Below are 10,994 nucleotides of genomic sequence, written 5' to 3'. Positions count from 1 at the left end.
GAGATCAGGGCCCTGTTGTGCCGGGTGCTGCACAGACACACAGGGAGAGACAGTCCCCGCCCCAGCAGAGATCAGGGCCCTGTTGTGCCGGGTGCTGAACAGACACACAGGGAGAGACAGTCCCCGCCCCAGCAGAGATCAGGGCCCTGTTGTGCCTGGTACTACACAGACACACAGGGAGAGACAGTCCCCACCCCAACTGAGATCAGGGCCCCGTTGTGCCGGGCGCTGGACAGACACACAGGGAGAGAGAGTCCCCACCCCGGCTTAGATCAGGGCCCCGTTGTCCTCGGCGCTGCACAGACACACAGGGAGAGACAGTCCCCGCCCCAGCTGAGATCAGGGCCCTGTTGTGCCAGGCGCTGCACAGACACACAGGGAGAGACAGTCCCCGCCCCAGCTGAGATCAGGGCCCTGTTGTGCCAGGCGCTGCACAGACACACAGGGAGAGACAGTCACCGCCCCAGCTGAGATCAGGGCCCCGTTGTGCCGGGTGCTGCACAGACACACTGGGAGAAACAGTCCCCGCCCGAGCAGAGATCAGGGCCCTGTTGTGCCGGGTGCTGCACAGACACACAGGGAGAGACAGTCCCCATCCCAGCTGAGATCAGGGCCCCGTTGTGCTGGGCGCTGCACAGACACACAGGGAGAGACAGTCCCCGCCCCAGCAGAGATCAGGGCCCCGTTGTGCCTGGTGCTGCACAGACACACAGCGAGAGACAGTCCCCACCCCAACTGAGATCAGGGCCCCGTTGTGCCGGGCGCTGGACAGACACACAGGGAGAGAGAGTCCCCACCCCAGGCTTAGATCAGGGCCCCGTTGTCCTGGGCGCTGCACAGACACACAGGGAGAGACAGTCCCCACCCCAGCTGAGATCAGGGCCCTGTTGTGCCAGGCGCTGCACAGACACACAGGGAGAGACAGTCACCGCCCCAGCTGAGATCAGGGTCCCCGTTGTGCTGGGCGCTGCACAGACACACAGGGAGAGACAGTCCCCGCCCCAGCAGAGATCAGGGCCCTGTTGTGCCGTGTGCTGCACAGACACACAGGGAGAGACAGTCACCGCCCCAGCTGAGATCAGGGCCCCGTTGTGCCGGGTGCTGCACAGACACACTGGGAGAAACAGTCCCCGCCCCAGCAGAGATCAGGGCCCTGTTGTGCCGGGTGCTGCACAGACACACAGGGAGAGACAGTCCCCGCCCCAGCAGAGATCAGGGCCCTGTTGTGCCGGGTGCTGCACAGACACACAGGGAGAGACAGTCCCCACCCCAACTGAGATCAGAGCCCCGTTGTGCCGGGCGCTGGACAGACACACAGGGAGAGAGAGTCCCCACCCCGGCTTAGATCAGGGCCCCATTGTCCTGGGCGCTGCACAGACACACAGGGAGAGACAGTCCCCACCCCAGCTGAGATCAGGGCCCTGTTGTGCCAGGCGCTGCACAGACACACAGGGAGAGACAGTCACCGCCCCAGCTGAGATCAGGGCCCCGTTGTGCCAGGTGCTGCACAGACACACAGGGAGAAACAGTCCCCACCCCTGCTGAGATCAGGGCCCCGTTGTGCTGGGCGCTGCACAGACACACAGGGAGAGAAAGTCCCCACCCCAGCTGAGATCAGGGCCCTGTTGTGCCGGGCGCTGCACAGACACACAGGGAGAGGTAGTCTCTGCCCCAGCTGAGATCAGGGCGCCCTTGTGCCGGGGGCTGCACAGACACACAGGGAGAGACAGTCCCCACCCCAACTGAGATCAGGGCCCCGTTGTGCTGGGCGCTGCACAGACACACAGGGAGAGACAGTCCCTGCCCCAGCTGATATCAGGGCCCCGTTGTGCCAGGCGCTGCACAGACACACAGGGAGACACAATCCCCACCCCAGCTGAGATAAGGGCCCCGTTGTGCCGGGGGCTGCACAGACACACAGGGAGAGACAGTCCCCACCCCAACTGAGATCAGGGCCCCGTTGTGCTGGGCGCTGCACAGACACACAGGGAGAGACAGTCCCTGCCCCAGCTGATATCAGGGCCCCGTTGTGCCAGGCGCTGCACAGACACACAGGGAGACACAATCCCCACCCCAGCTGAGATAAGGGCCCCGTTGTGCCGGGTGCTGGACAGACACACAGGGAGAGAGAGTCCCCACCCCAGCAGAGATCAGGGCCCCGTTGTGCCAGGTGCTGCAGAGACACACAGGGAGAGACAGTCCCCGCCCCAGCTGAGATCAGGGCCCTGTTGTGCCAGGTGCTGCACAGACACAGAGGGAGAGACAGTCCCCGCCCCAGCAGAGATCAGGGCCCCGTTGTGCCGGGCGCTGCACAGACACACAGGGAGACACAATCCACACCCCAGCTGAGATCAGGGCCCCGTTGTGCCGGGTGCTGGACAGACACACAGGGAGAGAGAGTCCCTGCCCCAGCTGAGATCAGGGCGCCCTTTTGCCGGGCGCTGCACAGACACACAGGGAGAGAGAGTCCCCACCCCAGCTGAGATCAGGGCTCTGTTGTGCTGGGTGCTGCACAGACACACAGGGAGAGACAGTCCCTGCCCCAGCAGAGATCAGGGCCCAGTTGTGCCGGGTGCTGCACAGACACAGAGGGAGAGACAGTCCCCGCCCCAGCAGAGATCAGGGCTCTGTTGTGCCAGGCGCTGCACAGACACACAGGGAGAGACAGTCCCCGCCCCAGCAGAGATCAGGGCTCTGTTGTGCCAGGTGCTGCACAGACACAGGGAGAAACAGTCCCCGTCCCAGCAGAGATCAGGGCCCTGTTGTGCCGTGTGCTGCACAGACACACAGGGAGAGACAGTCCCCGTCCCAGCAGAGATCAGGGCCCTGTTGTGCCGTGTGCTGCACAGACACACAGGGAGAGACAGTCCCCGCCCCAGCTGAGATCAGGGCCCTGTTGTGCCAGGCGCTGCACAGACACACAGGGAGAGACAGTCCCCGTCCCAGCAGAGATCAGGACCCTGTTGTGCCGTGTGCTGCACAGACACACAGGGAGAGACAGTCACCGCCCCAGCTGAGATCAGGGCCCCGTTGTGCCGGGCGCTGCACAGACACACAGGGAGAGACAGTCACCGCCCCAGCTGAAATCAGGGCCCCGTTGTGCCAGGCGCTGCACAGACACACAGGGAGAGACCGTCCCCGCCCCAGCTGAGATCAGGGCCCCGTTGTGCCGGGTGCTGCACAGATACACAGGGAGAAACAGTCCCCGCCCCAGCTGAGATCAGGGTCCCGTTGTGCCAGGCGCTGCACAGACACACAGGGAGAGACAGTCCCCGCCCCAGCTGAGATCAGGGCCCTGTTGTGCCGTGTGCTGCACAGACACACAGGGAGAGACAGTCACCGCCCCAGCTGAGATCAGGGCCCCGTTGTGCCGGGTGCTGCACAGACACACTGGGAGAAACAGTCCCCGCCCCAGCAGAGATCAGGGCCCTGTTGTGCCGGGTGCTGCACAGACACACAGGGAGAGACAGTCCCCGCCCCAGCAGAGATCAGGGCCCTGTTGTGCCGGGTGCTGCACAGACACACGGGGAGAGACAGTCCCCACCCCAACTGAGATCAGGGCCTCGTTGTGCCGGGCGCTGGACAGACACACAGGGAGAGAGAGTCCCCACCCCAACTGAGATCAGGGCCCCGTTGTGCTGGGCGCTGCACAGACACACAGGGAGAGAGAGTCCCCACCCGAGCTGAGATCAGGGCCCCGTTGTGCTGGGCGCTGCACAGACACACAGGGAGAGACAGTCCCCACCCCAGCTGAGATCAGGGCCCTGTTGTGCCGGGCGCTGCACAGACACACAGGGAGAGGTAGTCTCTGCCCCAGCTGAGATCAGGGCGCCCTTGTGCCGGGGGCTGCACAGACACACAGGGAGAGACAGTCCCCACCCCAACTGAGATCAGGGCCCCGTTGTGCTGGGCGCTGCACAGACACACAGGGAGAGACAGTCCCTGCCCCAGCTGATATCAGGGCACCGTTGTGCCAGGCGCTGCACAGACACAAAGGGAGACACAATCCCCACCCCAGCTGAGATAAGGGCCCCGTTGTGCCGGGTGCTGGACAGACACACAGGGAGAGAGAGTCCCCACCCCAGCAGAGATCAGGGCCCCGTTGTGCCAGGTGCTGCAGAGACACACAGGGAGAGACAGTCCCCGCCCCAGCTGAGATCAGGGCCCTGTTGTGCCAGGTGCTGCACAGACACAGAGGGAGAGACAGTCCCCGCCCCAGCAGAGATCAGGGCCCCGTTGTGCCGGGCGCTGCACAGACACACAGGGAGACATAATCCACACCCCAGCTGAGATCAGGGCCCCGTTGTGCCGGGTGCTGGACAGACACACAGGGAGAGAGAGTCCCTGCCCCAGCTGAGATCAGGGCGCCCTTTTGCCGGGCGCTGCACAGACACACAGGGAGAGAGAGTCCCCACCCCAGCTGAGATCAGGGCTCTGTTGTGCCAGGCGCTGCACAGACACACAGGGAGAGACAGTCCCTGCCCCAGCAGAGATCAGGGCCCAGTTGTGCCGGGTGCTGCACAGACACAGAGGGAGAGACAGTCCCCGCCCCAGCAGAGATCAGGGCTCTGTTGTGCCAGGCGCTGCACAGACACACAGGGAGAGACAGTCCCCGCCCCAGCAGAGATCAGGGCTCTGTTGTGCCAGGTGCTGCACAGACACACAGGGAGAAACAGTCCCCGTCCCAGCAGAGATCAGGGCCCTGTTGTGCCGCGTGCTGCACAGACACACAGGGAGAGACAGTCCCCGTCCCAGCAGATATCAGGGCCCTGTTGTGCCGTGTGCTGCACAGACACACAGGGAGAGACAGTCCCCGCCCCAGCTGAGATCAGGGCCCTGTTGTGCCAGGCGCTGCACAGACACACAGGGAGAGACAGTCCCCGTCCCAGCAGAGATCAGGGCCCTGTTGTGCCGTGTGCTGCACAGACACACAGGGAGAGACAGTCACCGCCCCAGCTGAGATCAGGGCCCCGTTGTGCCGGGCGCTGCACAGACACACAGGGAGAGACAGTCCCTGCCCCAGCTGAGATCAGGGCCCCGTTGTGCCGGGTGCTACACAGATACACAGGGAGAAACAGTCCCCGCCCCAGCTGAGATCAGGGTCCCGTTGTGCCAGGCGCTGCACAGACACACAGGGAGAGACAGTCCCCGCCCCAGCTGAGATCAGGGCCCTGTTGTGCCGTGTGCTGCACAGACACACAGGGAGAGACAGTCCCCGCCCCAGCTGAGATCAGGGCCCTGTTGTGCCGTGTGCTGCACAGACACACAGGGAGAGACAGTCCCCGCCCCAGCTGAGATCAGGCCCCTGTTGTGCCAGGCGCTGCACAGACACACAGGGAGAGACAGTCCCCACCCCACCTGAGATCAGGGTCCCGTTGTGCCAGGCGCTGCACAGACACACAGGGAGAGACAGTCCCCACCCCACCTGAGATCAGGGTCCCGTTGTGCCAGGCGCTGCACAGACACACAGGGAGAGACAGTCCCCGCCCCAGCAGAGATCAGGGCTCTGTTGTGCCAGGCGCTGCACAGACACAGAGGGAGAGACAGTCCCCGCCCCAGCAGAGATCAGGGCTCTGTTGTGCCAGGCGCTGCACAGACACACAGGGAGAGACAGTCCCCGCCCCAGCAGAGATCAGGGCTCTGTTGTGCCAGGTGCTGCACAGACACACAGGGAGAAACAGTCCCCGTCCCAGCAGAGATCAGGGCCCTGTTGTGCCGTGTGCTGCACAGACACACAGGGAGAGACAGTCCCCGCCCCAGCAGAGATCAGGGCCCTGTTGTGCCGGGCGCTGCACAGACACACAGGGAGAGACAGTCCCCGCCCCAGCTGAGATCAGGGCCCTGTTGTGCCAGGCGCTGCACAGAGACACAGGGAGAGACAGTCCCCGCCCCAGCAGAGATCAGGGCCCTGTTGTGCCGGGCGCTGCACAGACACACAGGGAGAGACAGTCCCCGCCCCAGCTGAGATCAGGGCCCCGTTGTGCCGGGCGCTGCACAGACACACAGGGAGAGACAGTCCCCGCCCCAGCTAAGATCAGGGCCCCGTTGTGCCGGGTGCTGCACAGACACACAGGGAGAGACAGTCCCAGCCCCAGCTGAGATCAGGGCCCCGTTGTGCCGGGTGCTGCACAGACACACAGGGAGAGACAGTCACCGCCCCAGCTGAAATCAGGGCCCCGTTGTGCCAGGCGCTGCACAGACACACAGGGAGAGACAGTCCCCGCCCCAGCTGAGATCAGGGCCCCGTTGTGCCGGGTGCTGCACAGATACACAGGGAGAAACAGTCCCCGCCCCAGCTGAGATCAGGGTCCCGTTGTGCCAGGCGCTGCACAGACACACAGGGAGAGACAGTCCCCGCCCCAGCTGAGATCAGGGCCCTGTTGTGCCGTGTGCTGCACAGACACACAGGGAGAGACAGTCCCCGCCCCAGCTGAGATCAGGGCCCTGTTGTGCCGTGTGCTGCACAGACACACAGGGAGAGACAGTCCCCGCCCCAGCTGAGATCAGGGCCCTGTTGTGCCAGGCGCTGCACAGACACACAGGGAGAGACAGTCCCCGCCCCAGCTGAGATCAGGGCCCTGTTGTGCCAGGGGCTGCACAGACACACAGGGAGAGACAGTCCCCACCCCACCTGAGATCAGGGTCCCGTTGTGCCAGGCGCTGCACAGACACACAGGGAGAGACAGTCCCCGCCCCAGCAGAGATCAGGGCCCTGTTGTGCCAGGTGCTGCACAGACACACAGGGAGAGACAGTCCCCGCCCCAGCAGAGATCAGGGCCCTGTTGTGCCGTGAGCTGCACAGACACAGAGGGAGAGACAGTCACCGCCCCAGCTGAGATCAGGGCCCCATTGTGCCAGGCGCTGCACAGACACACAGGGAGAGACAGTCCCCGCCCCAGCTGAGATCAGGGCCCTGTTGTGCCGGGTGCTGCACAGACACACAGGGAGAGACAGTCCCCGCCCCAGCAGAGATCAGGGCTCTGTTGTGCCAGGTGCTGCACAGACACACAGGGAGAGACAGTCCCCGCCCCAGCTGAGATCAGGGCCCTGTTGTGCCGTGTGCTGCACAGACACACAGGGAGAGACAGTCCCCGCCCCAGCTGAGATCAGGGCCCTTTTGTACCGTGTGCTGCACAGACACACAGGGAGAGACAGTCCCCGCCCCACCTGAGATCAGGGTCCCGTTGTGCCAGGCGCTGCACAGACACACAGGGAAAGACAGTCCCCGCCCCAGCAGAGATCAGGGCTCTGTTGTGCCAGGTGCTGCACAGACACACAGGGAGAGACAGTCCCCGCCCCACCTGAGGTCAGGGCCCTGTTGTGCCGTGTGCTGCACAGACACACAGGGAGAGACAGTCCCCGCCCCAGCTGAGATCAGGGCCCTGTTGTGCCAGGCGCTGCACAGACACACAGGGAGAGACAGTCCCCGCCCCAGCAGAGATCAGGGTCCCGTTGTGCCAGGCGCTGCACAGACACACAGGGAGAGACAGTCCCCGCCCCAGCTGAGATCAGGGCCCTGTTGTGCCGTGTGCTGCACAGACACACAGGGAGAGACAGTCCCCGCCCCAGCAGAGATCAGGGCCCTGTTGTGCCGTGTGCTGCACAGACACACAGGGAGAGACAGTCCCCGCTCCAGCTGAGATCAGGGCCCTGTTGTGCCGTGTGCTGCACAGACACACAGGGAGAGACAGTCCCCGCCCCAGCTGAGATCAGGGCCCTGTTGTGCCAGGCGCTGCACAGACACAGAGGGAGAGACAGTCCCCGCCCCAGCAGAGATCAGGGCTCTGTTGTGCCAGGCGCTGCACAGACACACAGGGAGAGACAGTCCCCGCCCCAGCTGAGATCAGGGCCCTGTTGTGCCGTGTGCTGCACAGACACACAGGGAGAGACAGTCCCCGCCCCAGCTGAGATCAGGGCCCTGTTGTGCCGTGTGCTGCACAGACACACAGGGAGAGACAGTCCCCGCCCCAGCTGAGATCAGGGCCCTGTTGTGCCGTGTGCTGCACAGACACACAGGGAGAGACAGTCCCCGCCCCAGCTGAGAACAGGGCCCTGTTGTGCCGTGTGCTGCACAGACACACAGGGAGAGACAGTCCCCGCCCCAGCAGAGATCAGGGCTCTGTTGTGCCAGGCGCTGCACAGACACACAGGGAGAGACAGTCCCCGCCCCAGCAGAGATCAGGGCTCTGTTGTGCCAGGTGCTGCACAGACACACAGGGAGAAACAGTCCCCGTCCCAGCAGAGATCAGGGCCCTGTTGTGCCCTGTGCTGCACAGACACACAGGGAGAGACAGTCCCCGCCCCAGCAGAGATCAGGGCCCTCTTGTGCCGGGCGCTGCACAGACACACAGGGAGAGACAGTCCCCGCCCCAGCTGAGATCAGGGCCCTGTTGTGCCAGGCGCTGCACAGACACACAGGGAGAGACAGTCCCCGCCCCACCAGAGATCAGGGCCCTGTTGTGCCGGGCGCTGCACAGACACACAGGGAGAGACAGTCCCCGCCCCAGCTGAGATCAGGGCCCCGTTGTGCCGGGCGCTGCACAGACACACAGGGAGAGACAGTCCCCGCCCCAGCTGAGATCAGGGCCCCGTTGTGCCGGGTGCTGCACAGACACACAGGGAGAGACAGTCCCAGCCCCAGCTGAGATCAGGGCCCCGTTGTGCCGGGTGCTGCACAGACACACAGGGAGAGACAGTCACCGCCCCAGCTGAAATCAGGGCCCCGTTGTGCCAGGCGCTGCACAGACACACAGGGAGAGACAGTCCCCGCCCCAGCTGAGATCAGGGCCCCGTTGTGCCGGGTGCTGCACAGATACACAGGGAGAAACAGTCCCCGCCCCAGCTGAGATCAGGGTCCCGTTGTGCCAGGCGCTGCACAGACACACAGGGAGAGACAGTCCCCGCCCCAGCTGAGATCAGGGCCCTGTTGTGCCGTGTGCTGCACAGACACACAGGGAGAGACAGTCCCCGCCCCAGCTGAGATCAGGGCCCTGTTGTGCCGTGTGCTGCACAGACACACAGGGAGAGACAGTCCCCGCCCCAGCTGAGATCAGGGCCCTGTTGTGCCAGGCGCTGCACAGACACACAGGGAGAGACAGTCCCCGCCCCAGCTGAGATCAGGGCCCTGTTGTGCCAGGCGCTGCACAGACACACAGGGAGAGACAGTCCCCACCCCACCTGAGATCAGGGTCCCGTTGTGCCAGGCGCTGCACAGACACACAGGGAGAGACAGTCCCCGCCCCAGCAGAGATCAGGGCCCTGTTGTGCCAGGTGCTGCACAGACACACAGGGAGAGACAGTCCCCGCCCCAGCTGAGATCAGGGCCCTGTTGTGCCGTGTGCTGCACAGACACACAGGGAGAGACAGTCCCAGCCCCAGCAGAGATCAGGGCCCTGTTGTGCCGTGTGCTGCACAGACACAGAGGGAGAGACAGTCACCGCCCCAGCTGAGATCAGGGCCCCATTGTGCCAGGCGCTGCACAGACACACAGGGAGAGACAGTCCCCGCCCCAGCTGAGATCAGGGCCCTGTTGTGCCGGGTGCTGCACAGACACACAGGGAGAGACAGTCCCCGCCCCAGCTGAGATCAGGGCCCTGTTGTGCCGTGTGCTGCACAGACACACAGGGAGAGACAGTCCCCACCCCAGCTGAGATCAGGGTCCCGTTGTGCCAGGCGCTGCACAGACACACAGGGAGAGACAGTCCCCGCCCCAGCAGAGATCAGGGCTCTGTTGTGCCAGGTGCTGCACAGACACACAGGGAGAGACAGTCCCCGCCCCAGCTGAGATCAGAGCCCTGTTGTGCCGTGTGCTGCACAGACACACAGGGAGAGACAGTCCCCGCCCCAGCTGAGATCAGGGCCCTTTTGTGCCATGTGCTGCACAGACACACAGGGAGAGACAGTCCCCGCCCCACCTGAGATCAGGGTCCCGTTGTGCCAGGCGCTGCACAGACACACAGGGAAAGACAGTCCCCGCCCCAGCAGAGATCAGGGCTCTGTTGTGCCAGGTGCTGCACAGACACACAGGGAGAGACAGTCCCTGCCCCACCTGAGGTCAGGGCCCTGTTGTGCCGTGTGCTGCACAGACACACAGGGAGAGACAGTCCCCGCCCCAGCTGAGATCAGGGCCCTGTTGTGCCAGGCGCTGCACAGACACACAGGGAGAGACAGTCCCCACCCCAGCAGAGATCAGGGTCCCGTTGTGCCAGGCGCTGCACAGACACACAGGGAGAGACAGTCCCCACCCCAGCTGAGATCAGGGTCCCGTTGTGCCAGGCGCTGCACAGACACACAGGGAGAGACAGTCCCCGCCCCAGCAGAGATCAGGGCTCTGTTGTGCCAGGTGCTGCACAGACACACAGGGAGAGACAGTCCCCGCCCCAGCTGAGATCAGGGCCCTGTTGTGCCGTGTGCTGCACAGACACACAGGGAGAGACAGTCCCCGCCCCAGCTGAGATCAGGGCCCTTTTGTGCCATGTGCTGCACAGACACACAGGGAGAGACAGTCCCCGCCCCACCTGAGATCAGGGTCCCGTTGTGCCAGGCGCTGCACAGACACACAGGGAAAGACAGTCCCCGCCCCAGCAGAGATCAGGGCTCTGTTGTGCCAGGTGCTGCACAGACACACAGGGAGAGACAGTCCCTGCCCCACCTGAGGTCAGGGCCCTGTTGTGCCGTGTGCTGCACAGACACACAGGGAGAGACAGTCCCCGCCCCAGCAGAGATCAGGGCTCTGTTGTGCCAGGTGCTGCACAGACACACAGGGAGAGACAGTCCCTGCCCCACCTGAGGTCAGGGCCCTGTTGTGCCGTGTGCTGCACAGACACACAGGGAGAGACAGTCCCCGCCCCAGCTGAGATCAGGGCCCTGTTGTGCCAGGCGCTGCACAGACACACAGGGAGAGACAGTCCCCACCCCAGCAGAGATCAGGGTCCCGTTGTGCCAGGCGCTGCACAGACACAAAGGGAGAGACAGTCCCCGCCCCAGCTGAGATC

Source organism: Gopherus flavomarginatus, chromosome 12, assembly GCF_025201925.1.
Source record: "Gopherus flavomarginatus isolate rGopFla2 chromosome 12, rGopFla2.mat.asm, whole genome shotgun sequence".
Classification (NCBI taxonomy): domain Eukaryota; kingdom Metazoa; phylum Chordata; order Testudines; family Testudinidae; genus Gopherus; species Gopherus flavomarginatus.
This window is presented reverse-complemented; position numbering follows the sequence as displayed.